The sequence below is a fragment of the Gorilla gorilla genome, chromosome 5 (genome assembly GCF_029281585.2).
Source record: "Gorilla gorilla gorilla isolate KB3781 chromosome 5, NHGRI_mGorGor1-v2.1_pri, whole genome shotgun sequence".
In the NCBI taxonomy this organism is placed as follows: domain Eukaryota; kingdom Metazoa; phylum Chordata; class Mammalia; order Primates; family Hominidae; genus Gorilla; species Gorilla gorilla.
The window spans coordinates 178,914,215-178,941,699 of record NC_073229.2 but is presented as its reverse complement, the minus strand read 5'-3'; the positions used below and the strand labels follow the sequence as shown (position 1 = coordinate 178,941,699).

Genomic DNA, 27,485 nt, shown 5'->3' with positions numbered 1-27,485 from the left:
ACATCATTGCCCATAAGGCAAATGCAAATCAAAACTATAATGAGCTACCACTTCACACTTACTTGCTTATAATAAAAAAGACAGTAACAAGTGTAAGCAAGGATGTGGAGAAACTGGAACCCTCATACAATACTGGTGGGAACGTAAAATGTTGCAGCAGCTTTGGAAAACAGCTTGACAGTTCCTCAAAAGATTAAACACAGTTAACGTAAGACCTAGCCAATTCCACTTCTAGGTATGTACCCAAGAGAACTGAGAACATGTATTCACAAAGAACTTGTACATGATACTTTTTCCCATCTGAGGGTTGAAAAAGAAAGAAAAAATAATAATAACCTGTACAGGTGGTCATTGTAGCCTTATTCATATAAAATTCACTTAAAATTCATAAAAAAGCAGACACCCAAATATCTGTCAGCTAATGAGTAAACAAATATATCTATTCAACGAAATATGAGCCATAAAAAGAAAAAAAGTACTGATACATGTTACAACCTGAATGAACCTTGAAAACATTATGCTAAACTAGAGAAGTCAGGTGAAAAAGGCAGCATATTATATAATTCCATTTATATGTAATATCCAGAAAGGGCAAATCTATTGGTGGTTGTCTAGGGCTGAAAGAAAGAGCTGGAGATAAATGAGGAATCATTGCTGATGAGTAAAGTGTTTCTTGTTGGGATGATGAAAATAGTTTAAAATGGAATGTGATGATGGTTGCACAGAACCACTGAATTGTATGCTTTAAGCTGACTGATTTTATGGTATGTATCTCAATAAAACTTTTTTAAAAATCAAGGGCTCTGGCCGGGCAAGGTGGCTCATGCCTGTAATTCCAGCACTTTGGGAGGCCTAGACAGGTAGATCACCTGAGATCAGGAGTTCAAGACCAGCCTGGCCAACATGGGGAAACCCTGTCGCTACTAAAAATACAAAAATTACCTTGGTGTGGTGGCAGCCGCCTGTAATCCCAGCTACTCAGGAGGCTGAGGCAGGAGAACTGCTTGAACCCAAGAGGTGGAGGTTGCAGTGAGCAGAGATTGCACTACTACACTCCAGCCTGGGAGCCTCCAGAGGGAGACTCTGTCTCAAAATGAAAAAACAAAAAAAGGGCTCTAATGTTTAACAATAATCCCACCCCATCCCCCACTTTATTGATTGATTGAGACAGGGTCTCACTGTGCCACCCAGGCTGGAGTTCAAGGGCATGATCATGGCTCACTGCAGCCTCTACCTCCTGGGTTCAAACGATACTCCCACCTCAGCCTCCCAAGTAGCTGAGACTACAGGCACACGCCACCACATGGGCTAATTTTTATATGTTTTGTAGAGGTGGTGTTTCACCATGTTGCCTGGCTGGTCTTGAACTGCTGGGCTCAAGCAATCTGCCTACTTCAGCCTCTCAAAGTGGTGAGGTTACAAGCATGAGCCACAGTGCCCGGCCTACCTCCAAATCTTTTTGAAATTTCTCATATAAGCAAAGGGAAAGAATCCTACTTTAGTGTGAGGGAATCAGGCAACAGACAATTACTGATTAAAACTTCTATTATATGCACAGATGCTGATTTTTAAGTATAACACTGTAAGATATTAATTAGAAGTCGAAACTAAACTTTGGCCATCAGAACACTGCAAAAACAACTTCAAAAGATTTTAAACGCAATTCAAACAGAATTTCTTGGTTAATTAACTACAAACTTAGGGAATCTTGCATAGCTTTTACTTCAGCACCACTTATAGCATTCAATTCTACTCATTTTTGCCCTTTGTATCTCAGAAATCTGCCCAGTTTTTCCCCATATTTGTCTCCTCTCCCTCTACCAACTCGTATTTCAAAATTCTAACCACCATACCATGACCACAGTCCAGTTTACCTTAATCTCTCACCTGAAGAACAACGTCTAAATACATGCGGTATGTTCTCCCTACCATGTTTAGAGCTATCTTTTCTTTTTTTCCCCCCCAACTTCTATTTTAGAATTCGGGGGTATATGTGCAGGTTTGTCACTGGGTGTATTTTGTGATGCTGAGGTTTGTGGTACAAAAAATTCCCATCACACAGGTACTGAGCTTAGTGCCCAACAGTTTTTCAACCCCTTCCTCCCTCCCTCTTCTAGCAGACCCCAGTATCTACTGTTGCCATCTTTATGTCCACGAGCACCCAATGCCTAACTCTCACTTGTGAGAACATGCATTTGGGTTTCTGTTCCTGCATTAATTCACTTAAAATACAGCTATCTTTTCAAAAACTAATCTGATCAGGTAACTGACACTCACCCACTCCTACTACCCACCCCCCTTAAAATGGTCAATGCCTTCCCACTCTTTGGATAAATACAAAAAAACCTGTATATTTAAGGCCCTGTCCATTCTAACTCCTGTCTACCTTTCCAGCCTCATCTTACACTATTGTCCCAGCCTTCTATTCTAGACACACAGTCGTCTTTTTTCAGTTCCCTGCCAAAGGGCCTTTAAAATAGGCTTGTTTCCTCTATTTGGAATACTCTCTACCAGGGTCTCTCCAATAGTTAATGCATACCCATCCATCTTAAAGCATCACCTAATGAGGAAAGGCTTCCCGACTTCCCCAACCAGATCAATACTCCCTCTTTTACGCTTTCTTTGTGCTATCATTTATAATACCTGTGAAGCATTCACTGTTGTAATCTGACGTTTACTTGTATGATTATTTAACTAATACTTGATTTTTTAAAAGATATGTCACAGGGTGATGCTGACTGACAGTAAGAGACAAAGGACGCAAGTTCCTTTAATGAAATTTAACTTAATAAGAGTTTAACCAAGGTCAGGCATAGTGGCTCACACCTGTAATCCCAGCACTTTGGGAGGCCAAGGCAGGTGGATCACTTGAGGCCAGGAGTGTGAGACCAGCCTGACCAACACAGCGAAACCCCATCTCTACTAAAAGTGCAAAAATTACCCAGATGTAGTGGTAAATGCCTGTAATCCCAGTTACTCAGGAGGCAGAAGCATGAGAATTGCTTGAACCTGGGAGATGGAGGTTGCGGTGGGCCTAGATTACGCCACCGCATTCCAGCATGGTGACAGAGCGAGGCTTTGTGTCAAAACAACAACAACAAAAACCAGTTTAACCAAAGACCAACTGCTGCCCAAATGGAAATGAATCCTGGTAGAAGTGCAAACATGCTTCCCCCTTAAGTTCTCATAAAGGCACCCATCTGTTCATGACAATGGTCGACAAGAATTAGGATCCCATCACATACTTTCTAAGAATTTTTTTTTTTTCCTTCTTCAGACAGGGTCTTGCTTTGTCACCCAGGCTGGAGTGGTACAGTGGCATAAGCACCGATCACTGCAGCCTTGACCTCCCAGGCTCAACTGGTCCTCCTACCTCAACCTCTCAAGTAGCTGGACTATAGGCACGGACCGCCACACTCAACTAGAGTGTGTGAGTGTGTGTGTGTGTGTGTGTGTGTGTACCTCAACCTCTCAAGTAGCTGGCACTACAGGCACGGATCACCATACTCAACGTGTGTGTGTGTTTTCTTTTTTTTGTAAAGACGGGGTTTTGTTATGTTGCCCAGGCTAGTCTCACACTCCTGGGCTCAAGTCATCTGCCCGCCTCGGCCTCCCAAATCTCCCTGCTGAGATTACAGGTGTGAGCCACCACACCCAGCCTACTTTCTAAGAATTCTTAAGCTAAGATCCTTAAACTATTAAACTCTTGAAGTTAAGATCTGTGTCAAACTCACAGGGAATTTTAATATATTCATGCCCTTTATTCCTACCTGCTTTAGAAAATCTACCGGTATGCCCATCTTCTCACCAAGTTCAAAATAATGTTACCACATTACTACAGTGCTTACAGCAAATTATGTAAAGTAAAGGTCAATTTCCCAAAATTTCCCAGCAGGCCCATTTGAAATCCATTCCTGTCCTCTCGTACTGGAGAATAAGGTCTAAGAACAGAAAGCCTGCATTTTCAGTTTAGTTTTTTTAATTTGCATTGTATCCTCAGTGTCTGGCAGAGAATAGATATTTGTTAAGAATGAACAAAAATAAACAAATACATACAGGACACAACACCAAACAAGCTTTGTACAAAAAGATCTAAATTTTAATTCCAACTGTATGTCCCCTTATTAAAAGTTGTTAAACCAATTAACCTTAGTTTTCTATTTACAAAACAGAAATAATACTGTTTTCACAGAAACATCGTATAGAAAACTTTTAGAGCACACTAGAACAGCTCAATAAGGGTTAGCTATTATCAAAATAAAAAGCTTTCTCTTTGATAGGCATTCTCCATTACAGTGAATAATAGTAAACGACCAATCAAATCATATTCACTCAGCCATGTGAAAGTACATCCTACTGCTGTTTATATTACTAGGGTAATGAAGAGGCATCAGCTCACTCTGTGCTTGACAACACATTACTTCTTTCATTTTCTGTGGTAAAGTATGGAAGTTTCAATCAAGCACTAGTCCATATTGTAGCAGACCAAAGCTTTGTTTTCTTTTGGGAGGTGGGGAAGATGGGACGGAGCAAAAAATATAATTTAGACTTCTAAAGCATTTTCAACAGTCTTAAAAGCAACTCTTATCTAAGACTCTTCCTTAAAAATGTACCCACTGCAGACACTCAAGTTACTATTCAGGGAAATACTGGGTAATAATACATTACGTTTCAAATGCTCACTTAATACAGTCAATTCTTGAACAAGATGGGTTTGAACTGTGCAGGTCTACTTACATGTGATTTTTTTTTTTTTTTGAGACAGTGTCTCACTCTGTCGCCCACGCTGGAGTGCAGTGGCGTGTTCTCAGCTCACTGCAACCTCTGTCTCCTGGGTTCAACTGATTCTTGTGCCTCAGCCTCCTGAGTAGCTAGGATTTTAGGTGCACACCACCACACTGGGCTAATTTTTGTATTTTTAGTAGAGACAGGGTTTTGCCATGTTGGCTAGGCTGGTCTCAAACACCTGGGCTCAAGCAATCCACCCACCTTGGCTTCCCAAAGTGCTGGAATTACAGGCGTGAGCCACTGCACCTGGCTTACTTTTATGTGAATTTTTCCAAGAAATATTAGAAAATTTCTGAGAGATTTTTGACAATTTAAAAACACATGCAAAGGAACTGCGTAGCCTAGCAATATTGAAAAAAGGCATGTCATGAATGCCTACAACATATGTAGATACTAGTTTATTTTAGTTTATCATTTACAAACATACATAGCGCCATTCACAGGAGAGAGAAACATAAACAATGTTAAAGATGAAGTATTAATCATAACCACAAAAACCTCTAGTACAATAATTTCATAGCCACCTTCTCTTGCTATTGCAGTGAGCTCAAGTGTGAGTATCCACTTAAGATGCCACGTGATGTTAACTATTTCTGCATGAGCAGTTCATCTCTCTAATAAATTGCATATCATAGTAAAAAATGGTATCTTGCAGTTCTCGAAGGTTTTTCATTGTGTTTAGTGGAGTAACATGAACCTTGAATACCACCACAGACCCATGGGAAGTGGCACTAGTGATGCTGAAGGTGCTCTCAAGAAGCAAAGTCATGACATTAAAAGAAAAGCGCTGACTTGCTTGATATGTATAGTAGGTTGACGTCTTCAGCCGCAGTTGCCCACCTTTTCAAGACAAATGAATCTGGCCTATAAGGACCACTGTCAAAAAAGGAAAGGAAATTCATGAAGCTGTCACTGCAGCTATCTCAAAAGGCCAAAAACCTCGAACTTTTTATGAAATACCTTTTTATCTTGTATTGAAAATGCAGCCTCTGTGTGGGTACAGAATTGTTATAAGAAAGGCATACCTACAGACTCTAATATGATTAGAAAAAAAGCTAAGTCATTATGTGATCCTTAAAGTAAAAGAGAGGTGACAGATCTAAAGCTGGACAATTTAATGCCAGCAAAGGATCACTTATCATTTTAGAAAGAGGTATGGCTTAAAAAATGTCAAGATACCAGGGGAAGGTCAGGCATGGTGGCTCATGCCTATAATCCCAGCACTTTGGGAGGCCAAGGCAGGCAGCTCACTTGATTCCAGGAGTTCAGGACCAGCCTGGGCAACATGGCAAGACCCCGTTTCTCTAAAACATACAAAAAAAATTAGCCAGGCGTGGTGGCCTGCGCCTGTAGTCCCAACTACAGGCTGAGGTGTGAGGATCACTTGAGCCCAGGAGGCAGAGGTTGCTGTGAGCTATGACTGTGCCACTGCACTCCAGCCTGGGTGACACAGTGAGACGCCCATCTCAAAAAAAAAAAAGATAACAGAAGCAGCAGCTTCTGCCAAACAAGAGGCAACACATGATTTCCCAGATATCATTAAGAATTTAAGAATATCGTTGAGGAGAATGAGTATCTCCCTGACAGGTTTTTGCAGATGAAAGTACCTTATTCTGGAGAAAAAAAAAAAAAAAAAAATACCAGAAAGAACACTTACTGGTAAGGAAGACAGGCAAACACCAGGATTTAAAGCAGGAAGGTATAGACTAACTCCACTGTTTTGTGCAAATGCAGTCAGGCTTATAATCAGGACTGCCCTTTCTATAAAGCTGCTAACCTGAGCCCTGATAGGAAAAGATAGAAGACACTGGCTGGCTACCAGTCTTTTGGTTGCACAGAAGGAAGGCCTGGGCAAGAAAAATGCTTTTTTTGGACTGGTTCCATCAATGCTTTGTCCCTGAAGTCAGGAAGTACCCTTGCCAGTAAGAGACTGCCTTTTAAAATTCTTTTCATACTGGACAATGCCCCTGGTCAACCATAACTCCATGCAACAATGAAGGCATCAAAGTAGTCTACATGTCCCCAAACGAGACATCTCTTAATTCAGCCTCTAGATCTCGGGGTCATAAGGACCTTTAAGGCTCATTATACACTGTAGCCTATAAAAAGGATTGTCAATGCTGTGGAAGAGAACCCCAATAGAACATCATATAAGTCTGGAAGTATTATACCACCGAAGATGCCACCACTGCCACAAAAAAAGCTTTGAAACCCGTGAAGCACAAAACAATAAATTCCTGCTGGGCAAAACTGTGTCCAGATGTTGCACATGACTTCATAGGATTTATAACAGAACCAATGAAGGAAATCATAAAATTGTGGATATAGCAAAAAAAAAAAAAAGGGGGGGGGTGCTGCTGGAGGGAGGTGAAGGGTTTCAGGATATGAATCTTGGAGAAATTCAAGAGCTAATGGACACCACGTCAGAGGAATTAACAGAAGACAACTTGATGAAGAAGAGTGCTTCCAAACCAGTGCCAGACAGTCAGGAAGCAGCAGAAGAAGCAGTGCCAGAAAACAAATCTACTTTAGACAATCTGGCAGAAGGGTTACAATTATCCAAGACTGCTTTTGATTTATTTTTAGGACACAAACCCTCCTATGACACAGGCACTAAAATTAAAGCCAACAGTGGAAGAAGAATTGGTGCCATGGTATAGAAACATTTTTAGAGAAATGAAAAAGCAAAAAAGTTGGACAGAAATTATGATTTCTGTAAAGTTACACTGAGTGTGTCTGCCTCTCCTGCCTCCCCTTCCCTCTCCTCCACATCTTTTGCCTCTGCCATCCCTGAGACAGCAAGACCAATCACTCCTCTTTCCCTTCCTCAGCCTACTGAACATGAAGACAAGGGTAAAGATTTTTATGATTGACCTACTTCTACTTAACGAATAGTAAATATACTTTCTCTTCCTGATAATTTTCTTAATAACATTTTCTTTTCTCTTACTTTAAGAATACAGTATATAATATATATAACATAAAATATGTTTTAATCAACTGTTTATGTTATTGGTAAGGTTTCTGGTCAACAGTAGTCTATTATTAGTTGGGGAACAGTCAAAAGTTATATGATTTTCAGCTACACGGGGGTTGGCGCCCCTAAACCTCCCATTGTTCAAGGGTCAGCTGTAAATATGCCCCCAACTATTTCTCTAGAGTCTCTAAAATCTAATTTGTTAAATCTGATCATCAGAAAACATCATTTCATCTAATTCTTCACTGAATGCCTTTACTATTAAGTTCTCAACTTTAAAGAAGGTTGATAAAAATTTCCCCTACAACAGTGTCATTTACTGATCCTATTAAATACATAAGCTACTTAAATCCAGAAATTAGAGAGTGATTCAGTTAGCTTGGTGCTTACTTTTTATCAAAGATATGTGACTTAACAAGTTTCCTGCTTCTTTCCTTGGCTTCTAGGGATCTTGCTGATATGTTTATTCTACTAATCTGAACACACATTTCAAATGTCTACTGACATCTACTTCTCTGCTATATTTAACTAGTTTCGTTGGATACAAAAATAAACTGTTTTCTATTGTGTTTAATTTTGTTAACTAAGCTGTTTTATGGCTCTTTATAAATTGGTTAGAGTACAAGTTTATTCAACATTTACTGAACTAATGTGAAACCAGCACATGACTTCAGAAGCACTCTGTCATCATGTAGTTTCCAAATAAATTTGTCCAAAATTTAGGTGTTCTATACAGTTCACTACCACTCAATCCCAAGCATCAAACTTAATCCTCCAAAGACCTCCATCTGACGGTGCTGGTGGTATAGTGGTGAGCACACCTGCCTTCCAAGGACCTCCATCAAAGACCATTTGTTGAGAATTTTATGAATGACACTATAACTAACAATCAGTACTTTAGAAAAAGAATATGATGATGATGATGGCCCATTAGAAGCTTTTAATAAACTTCCTTAAATAATGTACATAAAGAGACTATATTTAATGTACTTACATCTACAAGACATTACAATGCCTGGTACACAGCAAGCATTCAATAATAAACCTTCATTATCCAATGGATAATTTATTAATATTGCTGTAACCCACTGCTATTAGGAACTACCAAGCTTCATTCCAATTCTCATTCTAATCAGATAATGTTAACCTGCCTCCAAGAATTGGGAATGTTATTCTCTTCATATTCTCAAAATCTGATCCAGGATAGAAAATCATGGTTTTACGCTGAAAAACGCTGAAAAAGAATGAAAGCTGATCCTGGGACCTTACTTTTCTCCTTTGCCTGCTGATTCCATCTCTATGCTTGGGTGAGAAGACCATGGCTACATGCTCCGTAAGCTTGGGCTCTCCAGCTACCCAGTGTTCTCTACAGGTTTCCATCTTATCAGTCCACTTCTTGGGATCTGGCTCCCTGCGCCATGTTTTCCAAAGTCTTAAGTGGCTGCTGATCCCAGTTAGTTTGTTCCATCAAATTCTACCTTTTCTAGGGCTACTGGTGCCTGCTGTGCTGTTACTCTCTCTGAACTTCCTAAATGCTTCCTAAATGAAAAGTTTATTCCCCACATATGCCATTATCTAATGTCAAATGACCAAACCCTTTACTTGTGCAAATTCTCTATGCTCATCTGACCTCAGGGATTGAAATAACTATCTACCAGTCTTCACATGTCCTTTCCTTTGGCCACTCAAGACTTATCATTTCAATGAAAATATACTAAACAACAGAGCGAGACTCCGTCTCAAAAAAAAAAAAAAAAAAAGGAAAGAAAATATACTAAACAAGAGCCTTGGTTTTCAGTGTAATTAATTCATTCTTTATGTTTCAACTCCCATCATGTACATTAAAGAACGTTCCTTAAACTTGTAAAATTTTAAGTTTCTATACTATCACTTGTAGGCACCACAGCAAATGCATATTTTTAATCTGAAGACTTCTATAAGTCAAATCAATTTCTAATTCCTCGAGGTTTGAGGAATCTTTTACCTAAACTGAGATGGCTACTCCATCACAAAACTTCTCTCTAATCAAGATCTTAAAAGCACTCATCAATTAGGTCCAGCATCAGCAAACCTTTTCTTCAAAGGGCCAGATAGTAACCATTCTAGCCTTTGCAGGTCATACTGTCTCTATCACAACTCCTCAGCTCTGCCCTTTGTAGCAGGAAAACAGCCATAAACAATTTGTATATGAATCAGCACAGTGTGTTCCAACAGAACTTACTTACGAAACCAGGCCAGCCCCTGGATTCGGCAACATTCTCCATCCTACAGATGTGGGGTTTTTTTTTTTTCTTTTTTGATAAACACTGCAATCTCACACCCCTGGGGAGCATATTTATGTCCTCCCCTCCTCTATGCATTAAATGAAACTCATTACCCAAAACCCAAAATTTAACAAAATGTTGTACCTTCATGCTTGTTATTTCAAGTAAGTGTATTCACTTCAAACATTTTTGTGCCTTTCCCAATTTCAGCAATATGAAATGAATTCTACTATGACCTTAAAGGGCCCAACGAACAGCTTATTATGAGTTACATCCCAGAGAACCATCAACATTTTGCTCATGTACAAGGTTGCTGGTTCTATGATCAAAGGAATTAACCTTAAGAGTGAACCTAAAATAACTAAATGTAATCAACCCAGTCCATCTTTCTTAACAATGGTCCTTTAAGCCCTTGAGAGTACTGATTAGAATCCCCCAAATCTTCAAAGAAATCAGAAGCTTCATAAAAGTTTCTGCAGCCAACACAATCTTCATACTTTGAATTCAAGACAGCATGCTAACCAGATATTTTTCTTTTCTTCCTCTTACTGGGAGGACAATAAAGAACTCAAGAAAGAAAAAGGTATAAAAATTCACAATGAAAAGCAGAATGAGGAGGGGAGGAAAATCAGCAGAGATGTCACAAACTTCCAGAAAACGGAAACATGATAAAAAAGATTGGTAAATGATGAAATAGGAAGAAAACCATAAGTTATAATACACACAAGAAAATACAACCAAGGAGGAAAACACTTTATCATGGAGAATTCCAAAGTCTCACCACCCCAAATAAAGGTATTAGAGGGCAGGAATGACACAAGTGAACTACTGCATCACCTGCTGCTGCAAAAAATCAATAAATAATGTCTAAAACTGACCATTCCAGAAACAGCAATATAAAATTATTATTTTGGGATATGACAGTAACCACCACAACTAAAATGTTAAGAATTAAAACTACACTACAAATACTTGAACTCTCAAATAAAATCCCTTATTTTATAATCAGAAATAATATGGGTATATTTATAAGTGATAGTAATGAAACTTCCAAAGCCTCAAGGTAAAATATTTGTATTATAAATAAAAATGGTAGCTCACAAAAAAATATTAAAAGGAAATACTACAAAATGATCATTGGTTTTGTTAGAATAGCTTTGGCAGGCAGAATTCTAAGATGGCCCCCAAGACTTCTACCCTGTACACGCCCTATATAATCCCCTCTATCTAATGACCCCATCCTTCAGTATGGGTGGGACCTATGAATATGGTGGGACAGTCACTCCGATGATAACTATTGTAGTAGACCAGAAATGGGACCAATGGCTACTAGGACATGAGGGTAGCCACTAGAAACTGAGAGTAACCCCCAGCCCACAGCCAGTAAACAAAAAAAAGAGACCTCAGTCCTACAACCATAATGACCTGAATTCAGCCAACAGCCTGAATGAATTTGGAAGAGGGCCCGAAGTTTCAAATGGGAGCCCAGCCCTGGAAAACACCTCCATCACCCAAGTGAAACCATTAGCAAAAGACCCAGCTAACCAATGCCTAGATCCTGACCCATGGAAACTGAAACAAATATATGCTGTTTTTAGCCACAAGCTAAGTTTGTGACAATTTGTTACACAGCAATAGAAAACTAATACAGTAGAAAAAATAAGTGAATGCTTTTATTTTCTAGTATGTGTATAAACTTGAAAGTTTTCATGTTTTTGTGAAACTTTTTATTAATAACTCAAAGTAGAAATTAAATTTAAAAACAATATCTGCTTTTTCCTAAGTTTACAAGTGAAAATAAAAATTCAGTATTTTGCATACAGGAGTAAAAGGTAAATAACAGATTTGTTTCATTAATAAACTGATTTCGCTGATAAAATGGGACCAAAGAACAGAAACTTTAGAAATAACAGCAGCAAATTCCATATTAAGAAAAGCATGTTCTAAAATAATACGACAAATAGTGACTTTTATAGTCCCTTAAAATAAAAACTCCTTTCAAAACTTTTTCTTCCTAAGGTTTTCAAATTTATTTATAAAAAATATTTAAAATAAAACTTTAAATATAAGCTTTGGTTAACTTCTAATGACACAGCAATATTCTTGAGTGATCAGAATTTTTAAAGATAAACAGCACAGGCCAAAAGGAGATGTTACAGACATACTGAGGGAATCCTCCCAGATCAGGTTTTTGATAAAGCCTAAGCTCCTCCCTTTTATACTAAAAAAAGGACCAGTCTGAAAACTTCCAAAGTGATTTTTTGGTTTTGCTTTGTTTTGTTTGGAGAAGGAGTCTCTCTCTATTGCCCAGGCTGGAGTATGGAGTGCACTGGTGCAATCTCAGCTCACTGTAACCTCCACCTCCAGGATTCAAGCAATTCTCCTGCCTCAGCCTCCCAAGCCACTGGGATTATGGGCACCCGCCACTATGCCCAGCAAATTTTTGTATTTCTAGTAGAGATGGGGTTTCACCATGTTGCCCAGGCGGTCTCGAACTCCCAACCTCAGGTGATCTGCTTGGCTCGGCCTCCCAACAAACAAAGTGTTTCAAAAGCATCTTTGAAAAAAACATACCACATGTAACTGCAAACAAAGCACATAAAATCCGAAATGTTATACCTAATAACTCACTATCAAATGTAAGAAATAATCTTTTAAGAAAAATGCTTAGAGCCAAGTACAATGGCTCACACCTATAAATCCCAACACCACTCTGGGAGGCCAAGGTGAGAGGATCGCTTGAGGCCAGGAGTTCAAGACCAGCCTGCACAGCACAGCGAGATCCTGCCTCTACAAAAATTAAAAGAAAAAAGAAAAAAATCAATGGGACATGGGGGTGCATGCCTGTAGTCCCAGCTACCTGGGAGGCTGAGGCAGGAGGATCATTTGAGCCCAGGAGTCCAAGGATGCAGTGAGCCTTTACCATGCCACTGCACTCCAGCCTGGGTGACAGAGCAAGATGGTCTCTAAAAAAATTTTTAATAAATAAAAAATTCTTAGAACTTTTTTGTGGCATAAAATATTTTAATATGAAAAAATTGGAAAATACAAAAAAACACAAAGAAAAAATGTAAACTATCTATAATCCCACAATTCATCACTCATTCAAAATATATTCATTAGCACTAGGCCTCTGTCATGAAACTTAATCTGCTTTTAGAGACAGACAATATTCTACTAAACTAATAGACACAGTTAGCAGAGTGTAGTTAAGTATGCAATAATGTGGTGAAGAGTGTGCGATACTGTATGTATTTCTCAGAATTTCAAATCTAGAACCCTTTTTTTAAAAAAAGTATAAGACATTACAAAGGGAAGTGATGTTTATTTTCCTAAAATTGTAAGTCTGAAATATGCAAACATCTGTCTAGCAAGATTAAATCTATCTAATCTTTGTAAAGGAGAAAAAAGAAATCCTCTTTAATTTTTTTAAAAAAAAAAGAAAAGAAAATGAGCCAGAATTTTATTTTATCTATTTAGAGACAGAGTCTTGCTCTGTTGCCCAGGTTAGAGTGCAGTGGCACCATCTTGGCTCACTGCAGCCTCCACCACCCGGGTTAAAGTGATTCTCTCACCTCAGCCTCCCAGATAGCTGGGATTACAGGCATGCACCACCACACCTGGCTAATTTTTTACATTTTTTGGTAAAGACAGGTTTTTCACCACGTTGGCCAGGCTGGTCTTTAACTCCTGACTTCAAGTGATCTGCCCACCTCAGCCTCCAAAGTACTGGGATTACAGGCGTGAGCTACTATGCCCAGCCCAGAATTTGATTTTTTAAAGTGCTTATAGGCACGGTGGCTCACGCCTGTAATCCCAACACTTTGGGAGGCCGAGGTGGGAGGATCACAAGATCAGGAGATCAAGACCATTCTGGCTTGATCACGGTGAAACCCCGTCTCTACTAAAAAATACAAAAAAATTAGCCGGGCGTGGTGGCAGGCGCCTGTAGTCCCAGCTACTCGGGAGGCTGAGGCAGGAGAATGGCGTGAACCTGGGAGGCGGAGCCTGCAGTGAGCCAAGATCGCACCACTTCACTCCAGCCCGGGTGACAAGAGCGAGACTCCATCTCAAAAAAAAAAAAAAAAAAAAAAAATATTATGACATCTGGAGATTCTAACATCCAGATGTCATATTAGTATGAATAAAAATAAATAATTTTTTAAAGATTATTATGACAAATCCAAATGCTCATACGCTTTCTAATTATCTTTGCCTATGGGCTACAACTGTTTTCACATAAATAATTAACATTTGTATTATTAAGCAGGATATGCCATTTTTCAAGCATGGCGGCAACTGTCTAGGATTAACATTACAGTTTTGAATACTGTTAAAAAAGAAGAGATCTATTTTTGAAACTTAGTTTAAAACTGCTTTGAAACAAAAAAAAATTGTAATCAACTCTCCCCTAAAACCAAAAACTCATCTGCGTAAGTCCTTTAATTCAACACACAAATTTGCACATCCTTTCTAAACCCTTGGAATAGAGCGAATTAAAAAATACTCCAAAAAAGGTACATACGCTTTACAGTGCCAGCCAAGATAGAGTAAACCAAACTACGAGGCCTTGCTTTCGCACTGATGACAACTCAAAATCCCCAACTCAAGACAAAAAGCAACTACCTGAGTAATCCGGAAGCAAAAAACAGCAGGCAAACTGGAAACCAGAGTCAAACCTGAAAAATGACCAGTGAAAGCTAAGGGGACGGGGTGGGTGGCTGTGCATGGGAGCTGAGGTAATTTCGTAGTGTTTAGTATGATCTATGATCTCCTAGCTTTGATCTCAGTGCTAGGAGAATACAGAAAGGTGTAGCCAATACTAGTGGGAAAAACACTAGGAGAAACCCCATTCAGCCAGAATACTAGGAAAAAGGACTCCTCCATGCTGTAGAGGAGGAGGGAAGGAAAAAAGAAAAAAATTTCCCCTTCTCCCTTCTGGCCTTGCCAAGGGTTTGAAGGCAGACCCTGTTACCACACTGGTACCTAAATCTCAAGAAGATCCATCTGTGGCTAACGTAAGAGGAAACAGGGGTCTCTATTATCCAAAGAAGAGGGGTGGGAGTTCCTATTTTTCTTTTTCACTACTTCATTCTGAAGGCTGAGCTTGGAAAGAAACATGACTTTTTGGCCAGAGAAACAGGGAAAAAAGAACGCTGGCATCTGGAGAATGAATGGGAATCCTAGAAAGAGAAAGAGAAGAGGATCCCCTAGTTTTGTGTATGAACTACGTCCTGGGCTCATACTAGAATTATGCCTGCATGAAACAGACCCAAAGAAGCACAGCAAAGGCTCTAAGAACTACAATCCATGTAAACCACTGCCCAATTCCTAGACTAACTGGAGTGGAAAGTATGCTGTGCGCACCTCAAAAGAAATGTTTTGAGAACTGAACTGACACTGGAACCACCACAAAAAGGCAAGACAGAACTCGCATCCTGAAGTTAACCAAACTGACTGCCTGATAAACAAAAATCAACACCCTTCAGAGGATTTTGATGAAGTCTTACAACATAATATTAAAAATGTCGCCAGCATGTAAGTGAAACTTGGCCAGGCACGGTGGCTCAAACCTGTATTCCCAGCACTTTGGGAAGCCAAGGCAGGCAGACTGCTTGAGACCAGGATTACAAGACCAGCCTGGGTAACATGGTGAAACCCTGTCTTTACCAAAAATACAAAAAATTAGCTGGGAGTGATGGCACACACCTGTGCTCTTAGCTGCTGAGGAGGCTGAGGTGGAAGAATCACTTGAGCCTGGGAGGCAGACGTTGCAGTGAGCCAAGATTGCGCCACTGTACTCCAGCCTGGATGACAGAGTGAGACTCCAACTCAAAAAAAAAAAAAAAAAAGTGAAACTTACTTCACATACCCCAGGGAATCTGTCCACTGCTCGAGGGAAAAAACAATCAACAAATGCCAATCCCAAGATGACACAGATGATGGAGTTATCAAACATTTTAAAGCAGTTATAATCATCCAGAGGCATATGTACATGTATATGTCTGTGTGTACACATATGCAGATACACAGATCTATCCATCTTTCCACCCATCCCTCCTATCTTTCCATCAATCCACCCATTTTGGAAAACTCTGACTTTAACTGATAATCTTCAATAAGTAGCAGCCAATAAAGGTATTTTTTTCATGTCTTCCACAATGTGTTACATATTAGGTATCCAAGCATGTGATGATTTGACTTTCATACAGTAGTTTAATATAAGGTTTCAAAGGTAATCAGGCAACCAAATACCAGCTAGCAAAGGCAGTTTATCCAGCTTTCTCACACCTAAATTCACTTGAACAGAGCAGATTAATTTTACTCAAAAAAGTAGAATGCCAAAGCCATGGCTGATGATATAAATTTCTCTTAATTTTTCCCTCAGAACTTTACTTTTGACAAGTTTTGCAATCATGTATCTATAATCCTATGCCAATATTCATAGGTATAAAAAGTATATTTGTTGGCTGGGCACGGTGGCTCATGCCTATAATCCCAGCACTTTGGGAGGCCAAGGAAGGCAGATCACTTGAGGCCAGGAGTTTGAGACTAGACTGGCAAACATGGCAAAACCCCATCTCTAGTAAAAATAAAAATTAGCTGGGCGTAGTGGCGTGCACCTGTAGTCCTAGCTGCTCAGGAGGATTGCTTGAACCCAGAAGACAGAGGTTGCACCACCGCACTCCAGCCTGGGCAACAGAGTGAGACTCAAAAAAAGACAACTTATTTATTTATTGAGACAGGGCCTCACTCTGTCACCCAGGCTGGAGTGCAGTGGTGCAACCTCAGCTCACTGCAACCTCCGTCTCCCAGGCTCAAGCGATCCACCTCAGCCTCCCGAGTAGCTGGGACTACAGGAATGCACCAACATGTCCAGCTAATTTTTGTATTTCTTGTAGAGACGGGTTTCGCTGTGTTGTCCAGGCTGGTCTTAAACTCCTGAGGCTCAAGCGATCCGCCCTCCTCCGCTTCCCAAAGTGCTGGGATTACAGGTGTGAGCCACCGTGCCCAGCCTAAAGAACGTATTTCAATGCAACAGAATGTTGCACTCTGAAATAATCCCCAACATCATTTGTTATAGTATAAAATAATCATCCTTGTATACAATGTATAAATTTGAGAGTTAATCATCATGTTCTAACTCAAACAGTTTTATTATCAAGGTATAATCAACTAAAAACAACTAGACAACTGGGGAATACAAAACCAAATTCAACTGATTAACAGTTCAAAGCTAAATGGTAAACAGGCCAAGCCAACATTCGTCTAACTACTGAACACCAGCACTATATTCTGCCCTTTAGAAAACAAAAAATAACATTTAGACCTTCACCTCCATTTATCTAACAATCTGCTGAGGTAGAGCGGGAGAGTGATATACGTATCATTATTATTATATAGTGGGTTCTCAGCCTTCTGAGATTTTTGACAATTCAATAATGATCTCGAAGATCTCTAAAATGTAATCACAGGTTATTCTGCAGAGACACTAATTCAAAATATATGTATTAAACTTAACTATTAGTGACAGAGCATCTTTGTTATTCTCTCCTCACACTCCCATAAGCATTTAACAGAGAAATAATACTGTATACAAAAGTGGTATTTAGGACCTCAAACTTTTCCTCATTAACACAAGATCTAATGACATAATTTAGTGTCAAAATAAAAATACTGGGGGAGGGATGTATAAGTGAAATAAACATCCAGTTAGAAACCACAAGCATAAAGTTTAATAAGAAAATGTAAGTGAAATAGACTGGGAAAAGAGCATTCCAGTTACAGCTATGATTCCGCTTCCAGGCTATTTACATTTATAACATACTCATCAATAAATCTCTCTTTACAGTGATTTACAAAAAGGTAAGAGGTGGCTATTTCCCAATGGAAATGCATTAGAATCTCAAAAGAACTCTGTGCTTTCCTACTACAAAATCACTGAGTTCCTAAACCAACAAGACACACAAATGGGAATAATGGGAATATATAGTGCACAGCTTTGCATACAGTAAATCTTCCTGTTTCACAGCATCTTTATATGCAATGTATATAATAAGCATATTCCTATTTACAGTCTTATAAAATAATCTTATGTAAAGTCTCAAATCCATAGCTCAGGAACCTGTACAGCTGAAGGCAAGGGGAAACTGAAAGGTTTTTAGAAATACAAGATGATTCAAGCAATATCACTATTAAAACTAATAGTAATAAAAATTAATCTAATAATCTGGGCCAGGCATCCCAGCACTTTGGGAGGCCGAGGCGGGAGGGTCACTTGAGGTCAGGAGTTCGAGACCAGACTGGACATGACAAAACCCCATCTCTACTAAAAATACAAAAATTAGCTGGGCATGGTGGTGTACATCTGTAATCCTAGCTACTCGGGAGGCTGAGGCACAAGAATCGCTTGAACCCAGGAGGTGGAGGTTGCAGTGAGCCAAGATTACACCACTGCATTCCAGTGTGGGCGACAGAACAAGACTCTGTCTAAAATAATAATAATAATAATAATAATCTAATAATCTAAAATACCTAGTTCTACTATATGAACTAGAGAAAAAGAGCATAGTAAATTAGGAGCCAATTAAAAACTGACTGCAACAAACCAAAGGAGAAGCGATGAGGATAAGAGCTAAAGTGTTAACACTGAGAATAAAAAGAATGAGAAGGATGCAAAATATACATTTTTTAGAAAATAATTCATTAGCTTTCATGACTGACAAAAGTATGGATGAAAGAGTGGCATCTAAAATAATTCCAAGTTTTCAACTCTGAGTATTCATGAACATGATTTTACTACCGATATAAACAGAAGTCTAAAAGTAAGTTTGTGGAGGAAAGGCAAGTTTAGACATGAGGTGACAACAATGATTTCAAACGCACACGTACACAAAATACCTTGAAGATATGAGACTGAATCCCAAAAGAGAAAATTAAAAAATACAAGTAATTTCTGAAGAGATAATAGTTGAAAAGATAAGGAATAAATACTGAAAACTAAATAACAAAGGGAGAATAAGTAGAAGAGCCTACAAGGCCTAAGGAAGGATAAAACCATTTCAGAAATGAGACTAACCAACACAAAAATTTGAAAGAGACGGAGCTGCATGAGAAAAACGATAAAGATAGTAATATACTTTTCATCTGTGAGGTCCACTGTCAATTATTAAACACTATCACAACTGTTTTTGCTTTCAGAATGGCCTGATAAGATTGATATTTACTATTCTCGTTTTATAAACGTATAAAATTAGGTTAAGTGACTTAACTAAAATCAAACTGCTTGTGAGTTATGGAACTGTGTCTCAAATCCAGTTCTTCTCACTACCTAGGCAACTCAGATGTAGCCCAGTTTCCAAAAACAAAACAAAAAGTTCACTAGCTAGCAACGTCACTGAATCAGATGATGGATGACTGTGGTGACACACCATTTAATAGCACCAATGAATAACCAAGAAGACTTTAAAAACAAAAGATTATAAAGCTTTTGAGTCTACTGATCAAATAACACCTAAATAAACTGCATTTAAACATGAATTTTAAGCATGAATTATTTAAGCATGATCAAGTAACAGCTAAATAAACTGCATTTAAACATGAATTTTAAGTCTTCAATAGGGCTTAAGGATCTTCAAACTCTTAAGCTCCCTTTCTCTAAGTGATTTAATTCAAGCAGTATTAAAATAGACTAACTCCACCTTTCTCCTAATGGCTAAGACACATACTGTTTGGGTTTGGAGAAAATATTACAAAAACAATATGGAGACCAGGCACAGTGGCTCGCGCCTATAATTCCAATACTTTGGGAGGCTGAGGAGGGAGGATCGCTTGAGCCCAGGAGTTCCAGGCTACGGTGAGCTATGATCATGCCACTGCACTCCAGCCTGTGTGACAGAGTAAGAGTTCAACTTAAATTAATAATAGTAATAAGGTAATAAATGCTCACTGTGAAAAAAATCAAACTATTAAAAGGTCTCATTCCTGCACCCTATCCACCTACTGCTTTCTTCAGAAATAACCAGTGTTAAACGGCTGGTAGGCCACCTTCCAGCGTATTCTACATGCATCTTTCTTCATAAATATGTATAAATATTATAAATATGTACATTGTATACATGTATATATATAAAATAGACACTTTATACATTTATTTATTTATTTTTGAGGCAGAGTCGCGATCTTGGCTCACTGCAACCTCTGCCCCCCGGGTTCAAGTGATTCTCCTGCCTCAGCCTCCCGAGTAGCTGGAATTACAGGCGCCCGCCACTGTGTCCAGCTAATTTTTTTTTTTAATTTATTTTTTTGAGACAAAGTTTTGCTCTGTCGCCCAGGCTGGAGTGCAATGGCACGATCTTGGCTCACTGCAACCTCCGCCTCCCAGGTTCAAGCGATTCTCCTGCCTCAGCCTCCCGAGTAACTGGGATTACAGGTGTGTGCCACCACACTTGGCTAATTTTTGTATTTTTTAGTAGAGATGGGCTTTCACCGTATTGACTAGGCTGGTCCCAAACTCCCAACCTCAGGTGATTCACCTGCTTTGGCCTCCCAAAAGTGCTGGGATTATAAGCGTGAGCCACCACACCGGGCCTTAATTTTTGTATTTTTACTAGAGACAGGGTTTCATCATGTTGGCCAGGCTGGTCTCGAACTCCTGACCTCAGGTGATCTGCCCACCTCGGCCTCCCAAAGTGCTGGGATTACAGGAGTGAGCCACCATGCCTGGCCCACTTTATACCTTCTGGTAAATTAAAAAAACAAAAACAAAAACAAAACTGTACTCCTTTTTACTGCTTAAAACTGGTTCTTGAAAGCCTTGCTGGATTTAACGGAACAATGAAATTCTTTTAAATGATGACCAGTAATAATATCAGTCTAAAATACTGGCCGGGCATGGTGGCAAGTGCCTATAATCCCAGCTACTCTGGAGGCTGAGGCAGGAGAATCACTTGAACCTAGGAGGCGGAGGATGCAGCAAGACATGACTGCACCACTGCATGCTAGCCTGGGCGACAGAGTGAGACTCCATCTCAAAAAAACAAACAAGCAAAATACATTATAGTCTGTATTTTGTAACTGTCTGCTGTTTGTTCCACTATTTCCCCAACTTGAAATATATGCTGAACATAATCTAGCACATTCTTTACAACTCATAGTCTCTATAACTTTTACCCACTATTAAATTATGTTATAATATGAAGATACTTTCCAGGGCAACAGAGATATCCACAATGACACTACATGTTCCCCAGTTGCAGCCTCTTAAATAAAAAAAAAAAAATTAAAATTCCCAGTATCCCCTAGTAGTAGAATAAAAGTTTAGCTTTCCAAATACTTTATAAAATCATTAGATTTTTTAAAATATTCAAACCAACTGAGAGGTAGTCAGGAAATATACCATTATCTCTATTTTTTAAATGAGGCTAAGAAAAGATTAATTAGAAAACTTGCTCATCAGGATTAGTACGTAAGGGATCCTAAAGGTCATCTTATCTAATCTCATTTTGTAAATGATAAAACCACCATCTCCTTCCTGGCGGCCAACTGTCATCTGTCACATGTTACTTTACAGCAACCATATTAATTTTGAAGCCTTTTCAGGCTTTAAAAGGCCTCTAGAGACTAGGAACCTTCTAAACAGTAGTTTGCAAAAATCTAAATGTAGTAGTCACAAAGTAGCCATCATTGTTAAAATGTGAAAATTAGAAACATACTACAGATACATTAAGGATATAGACTTAAAAGAATAACCACACTCCTCTCTTTAAAAGTGGGTACAAAATACATGAGCTTTGGACTCAAAGGCTTTTTAGTTTTCTGCAGAGTGAGTTGCTGGAGAACTGTTGGCCAAGTGGGTGCTCTGTGCAATACTTCCTTGCCAAGGAAAGCGTATTCTCTGTGGCATACTGTTCTACGAGGAGGAGAAGAGCAGCACAGTAGTATGCTCCTTATTCTGTCCCAGAGTTAACATGAAATATTAATAATCTATTAAGAATCACCAATTCCCACTCCTCTCCTCCCTCCACCAAACATAACTACCACCAAGATCACACTCAAAAAATCCATAGTAAAAATAATGAAAACAGCAGTAAACAAAGAGGATATAAATGTGTTCTAATTAGGCCACTAACTATGTGCACCTAGTAAAGGTATGACTGAACAAGTTTAATCATTTCTGAATCTTGATTCCTCATCTGTAAAACGAGTCTTTCAGATATGTCTTTCAGGTCTAAAATTCGTAGTTTTGGCCGGGCGCGATGGCTCATGCTTGTAATCTCAGCACTTTGGCAGGCCAAGGTGGGTGGATCACCTGAGGTCGGGAGTTCGAGACCAGCCTGACCAACGTGGAGAAACCCGTCTCAACAAAAAAATACAAAATTAGCCAGGCAGGGTGGCGCATGCCTGTAATCCCAGCTACTCGGGAGTTTGAGACAGAACAATCACTTGAACTTGGGAGGCGGAGGTTGCAGTGAGCGGAGATCACACCATTGCACTCCAGCCTGGGCAACAAGAGCGAAACTCCGTCTCAAAAAAAAAAAAAAATGTGGTTTTTAGATATCAGGTTTAAGCAAGACAGTTAACAGGGAACCCAGTTATAGAACCACAACTAGCTATTCCTTTAGCTACAAATGCATAACATGTTTGTGATGGCCTTTAGCCACCCTATTCTAAAATCAAAGAAAACAGAAACAATTCTCCATGGGAGAAAACAAAACACAAAAATACACTGGTGTATATATGAAAATAACTTCATTTTAATTTTCCTGGGATCCACACAGTCCACCTTCCTTTAATTTCAGTTCATTCCCATGTCTTTTGTAAACATCAAAATGAAAACATGTTACCTTTTAATATAGTACTATTAACAATGAAATGGCCAAAATGAGAACAAGAAAAAGAATAACTCATTTATAAAGCTTTTTCGCAAAAAAATACCAGAATTGTATTAGTTGGAATTTCCCAAATAAATATGGGTTCTATATCTAATGATGTAGTCTTTAAATGCACAATTCCATGTACACAATAAATTGCTTACAGTAGACTTAAGGCAAAGAATTATGTAACTAAGAGTAAATAAAATGCTGAATAATATGAGTGAGCTTAATGTTAAGAAATTCTAATAAAATCTCATTAAACAAAATTTGAATCCTTAATTTTATTCACAGGCCATTCAATTTACTACTTAAGTTTTAATTACACACAAGAACATCTGGTTGTATAGGCAGAATTTAAAATCAAGCATACTTCACGCAGAGTTGCTTTTAAATGTCTTATACTCACAAACCCAACGTGATAGGGATGGGGGAAAGGGAGGGAGGGAGGACAAACCTGAGGATGAAAAGACTCTACAAGATCTTCCTCTAGGCTGGCTTCTCTTCTTTCCCTACATTATCACCCTGAACAACTACACGGTCCCCTCAATCTTCATTTCTAGCCTGTTTTCTCCAGGTACCCAACCCATATATTTAGTTAGGTATCTCCACCTTGATGTTCCACAGACAACAAATATTCAAGATGTACAAACTACTGTACTTAACAAAACAGTAACCATTAACAGTCTTTGGGTGGTTGAGATAAAGGTGATTTTAAGCCTCCTTCCACAGTGAGGATCTTTCTTTTATTCTTGGTGAGAAAAAAAATCCCCCATCCACCCTATCCCCCCCAAATTATCATTCTCCTCAATCTTCTTTCTCTCCCTGATTTGCCCATCTTAGTGACTGGTACCATACTCTTAAATCAACCTTAAACCAAAGCCCTGGCAACACCCATCTTCCTCATATCCAGCTCCCTATTATTACTAAACTTCTACTGCAGTCATCCCTTCCTCTTCTCCCTATTAGTATTACTTTAATTGAGCCCCTCATCTTCTCTAGACTAATTTAACCTTCCTATCCCAAACTCATCCCGCCACTGCCATTCCCTGCTCCACAAAGATGCTAGTCATTTTTCTAAAACAAATTTAAAACTTGTGCTTTCATTTAAAGCCCTTCAGACTCTCAATTCCCTTTTGATTTAGAAGGAGGTCCTATGCATGCTATATAAAGGCCCTTCATCAGAAAACCCAGGCTCAACTCTCCAATCACTCCTCCCTACCCTATCCCCTACCCAAAGCTGCAATTTCCTTGACAATGAGCTTTTATGTTTTGCACACAATGCCTCCACCCTTTCTACTGTATACATCACAGTGTACACAGTAGAAAGTACACAAACTATACATAGGTGACATCACTACTCTTCATATCATAATGCTCCTCATATTACTTTTCATCATATTCCCAGCCCCACCCCATCAGAAAGAGCTTTCTGAGGAAAAGGCTGTGTAGGTATCTAATGTTGCGGACTACCCTGCAGAATGGCTGACAGATGGCAAGCAAGTAACAAAGCTCAAACAACCAGCAACTTTCCATGCACTCTTTCCAACCACCAGATGCTATTACTATTAAAACCTTCATAGGCTATTATTGTATTAAAGCAATCTGAAAACTATTTTGTAATTAAAATGAAAAAATCGACAATTGTGTAGGACTAGCAAAATAAGAGATTTTAGGCTGGGTGCGGTAGCTCATGCCTGTAATCCCACCACTTTGGGAGGCTAAGGCGGGCAGATCACCGAGGTCGGGAGTTTGAGACCAGCCTAATAAACCAGGAGAAACCCCATCTCTACTAAAAATACAAAATTAGCCAAGGATGGTGGCGCCATGCCCGTAATCCCAGCTACTCGGGAGGCTGAGGCAGGAGAATCACTTGAACCCAGGAGGCAGAAGTTGCAGTGAGCCAAGATGGCGCCACTGCACTCCAGCCTGGGCGACAGAGCAAAACTCCGTCTCAAAAAAAAAGACATTTTATTCATAGGCCTTCACCCATAGGATTATTTGGAATTAATAAACTGTTAAAGCTCTAAGAGGACTCAGACATTTAATTCTTTGCTTTTGCAAATAAATCAAAGTACTGATTAGGAAATTTTGCACAAGAATGATGCTGCAGCCTCTAAACAACTCCTTTAGGATTTTACTACTCTTCAGCTAAGTTGCTCACAACTTTCATTCTTGAAATTACCACCAAAACAGAGACAGGCTTCTAAAAACTTCTGAGTTATCTCATAAAATGAGAATAAGGATTTGGAATTTCTTGTTCAACAGAAATTGCTATAAAAATTAAAACCTTATTTCTTGATGTTAAAAAAAAGCCAAAGATATTAATAATCTTTACAAAGGCAAATTTAAAAACCACTCATAGAAGTCATTTCAGCAAAAAAAAAAAAAAAAAAAAGTAACATGGTAAAAATTTATCTCGACAATTTTTATTCAAAGGTGCTGATATTCAGCCAGAGACAAGATGGATAATCTGCAAACAGTTCTTGAGCTTTTATTAACATTTAGTAAATAAATACTAGTCCTATTAGTAAACTTTGTCCCTATTTTAAGAAAACCACGTAAGCAACTATATCCACAGCGGCTCCCAACTTTGGATAGTAGTTATTCTCCTTCTCATTTATTCATTAAAGCCTTTTTATGTATGTGAATAATATTTTTTAAAAGTTCCATAATGCACATGTACTTATCACTAAATTAGGTCTGGGTTGTTTGTGCCAATTAGTGCAGTCTGATTTTATTGTCTTCCCTTAGCGAGTGCAGTAACACATTGAAATCATAATGACTAAGAATCACTTTCAAATAAATATTACACTTCACAAAAAAGGAAGAGATAGAAAGCAATGAGCTAACCTTTTAAAATTTTGTCCCCTTTGCTTAATTTTTTAAATCAACTTTCCCAACAAGAATCCTCTCTGCAATTAAAATGTAAACAACTTTCAATAAATAAAATGGCACTAAATGAGGAAAAACAAACATTCATTTCTAGTACGTACACACACACACACACACACACACACACACACACACACAGAAATGAAATGTAAACTCCATGAAGGCAGAGGCTTGTTTTGGTTTTTCATTTGGTCTGTTTTGTACACTGTTGAATCCTAGTGCCTAAAATAGTATCTGCACATGGTCGATGCAAAAAAAAATATGCTAAACGAATATTTCCACCAGGCAGCTTTTCAAGTCGTTTTGCTCTGTTTTTGATGTTAAAATAAGCACTATAAGGCCTTTATGAGCTATACTGTTCTGCTCGATTATAATTCTTGTTTACAAGTAGCAAGTTATTAATTAAGTTCTTGGGTTTCTAAGTTTACTGCTGAGCCCAGCAAAGCATAGCCTTTGGCCTGTTTTGATAGGCCCTCAAACTAAGGATGGTATATGTATACCTATATGGGTTTTTTTTGTTTGTTTTGAGATAGGGTCTTGCTCTGTCACCCAGGCTGGAGTAAAGTGGCACAATCTCAACTCACTGCAACCTCCACCTCCCTGGATTAAGCAATCCTCCCAAGTAGCTGGGACTATAGACATGCATCACCATACCCAGCTAATTTTTTTGTATTAATATTTTTTGTAGAGACATATTGTTTCACAATATTGCCCAGGCTGGTCTGAACTTCTCATCTCAAGCAATCAGCCCGCCTCAGCCTCCCAAAGTGCTGGGATTACAGGCCTAACCACCACACTCAGCCGCACGGTTCTATATTTTAAGCTTTGTAAAAGATGAAGAATATACAAAGAGGCCCACAACACCTAAAATATTTACTAATACTCTACAAAGTTTGCTGCCCCCTGGACTGGAGATTCCACTCATAAGACAATAAATGTTCTCTAAATATATACTTTCTTTCACCCATCAGTAGAATCTGCACTATTGGATCTCTTACCTAAATCCTTCTCCATATCTAAGCCCCTGAATTTTAGAATGTTATCTGAAGAATGTTAAATAAATGCTTTGCTGTTTTGGTTTTTTATCAGAGCATAAGTAGTTATGACGTTGAAGCTAGGAAAAGTAAATGATTAAAGTTAATTTACCTTTAATGTTTCACATACTAAAAAAATAGCAAACAAGGATGAAAGAGGAAAAAAGTCAAAATGGAATATAAACAGAAAAACTTGAACCTAACTCTATTTCAAATTAATAGCAAAACCACTTTAAGTGGGGGAGAAAACTAACCAAGTAATGTTTGTACATAGTATTTTAACTACATGCCCTGGGGCAAAAACAAAAAATGAATTATAAACAAACTCTAATTAATAGGTTTGTTTACAGATATATGCTTTAGCAATTCTGAAACTACTTTCTATGTATTTCAGGAATGAACAAATAATAAGTAAATATATTGTAGATAACAAAAGCCAGGGTTCTTGCTGTCGAAGACAAACTTGGAAAGAGGGAAAGCTAGAATGAACCCTACTGTGTTTGACTGGAATTGAAGATACTATGATGAATTCATGGCTTTTCAGATAAACAGATACAAAACAGATGAGAAAGAGAATGTATGTATATATATAATTTACAGTTCTATCTATTGATAGATATACACACACTAAAAGAAACTAGAGAAATGGCTGATT

At 38.6% G+C, this 27,485-nt stretch overlaps 1 protein-coding gene across 23 annotated transcripts in view; it reads right to left on the bottom strand.

Annotated features, from left to right (window-relative positions):
* Nucleotides 1-27,485, bottom strand: part of SCAF8 (SR-related CTD associated factor 8) — a 255,439-nt gene that overhangs the window by 214,977 nt on the left and 12,977 nt on the right. The gene's annotated exons all lie outside the window — the stretch shown is intronic.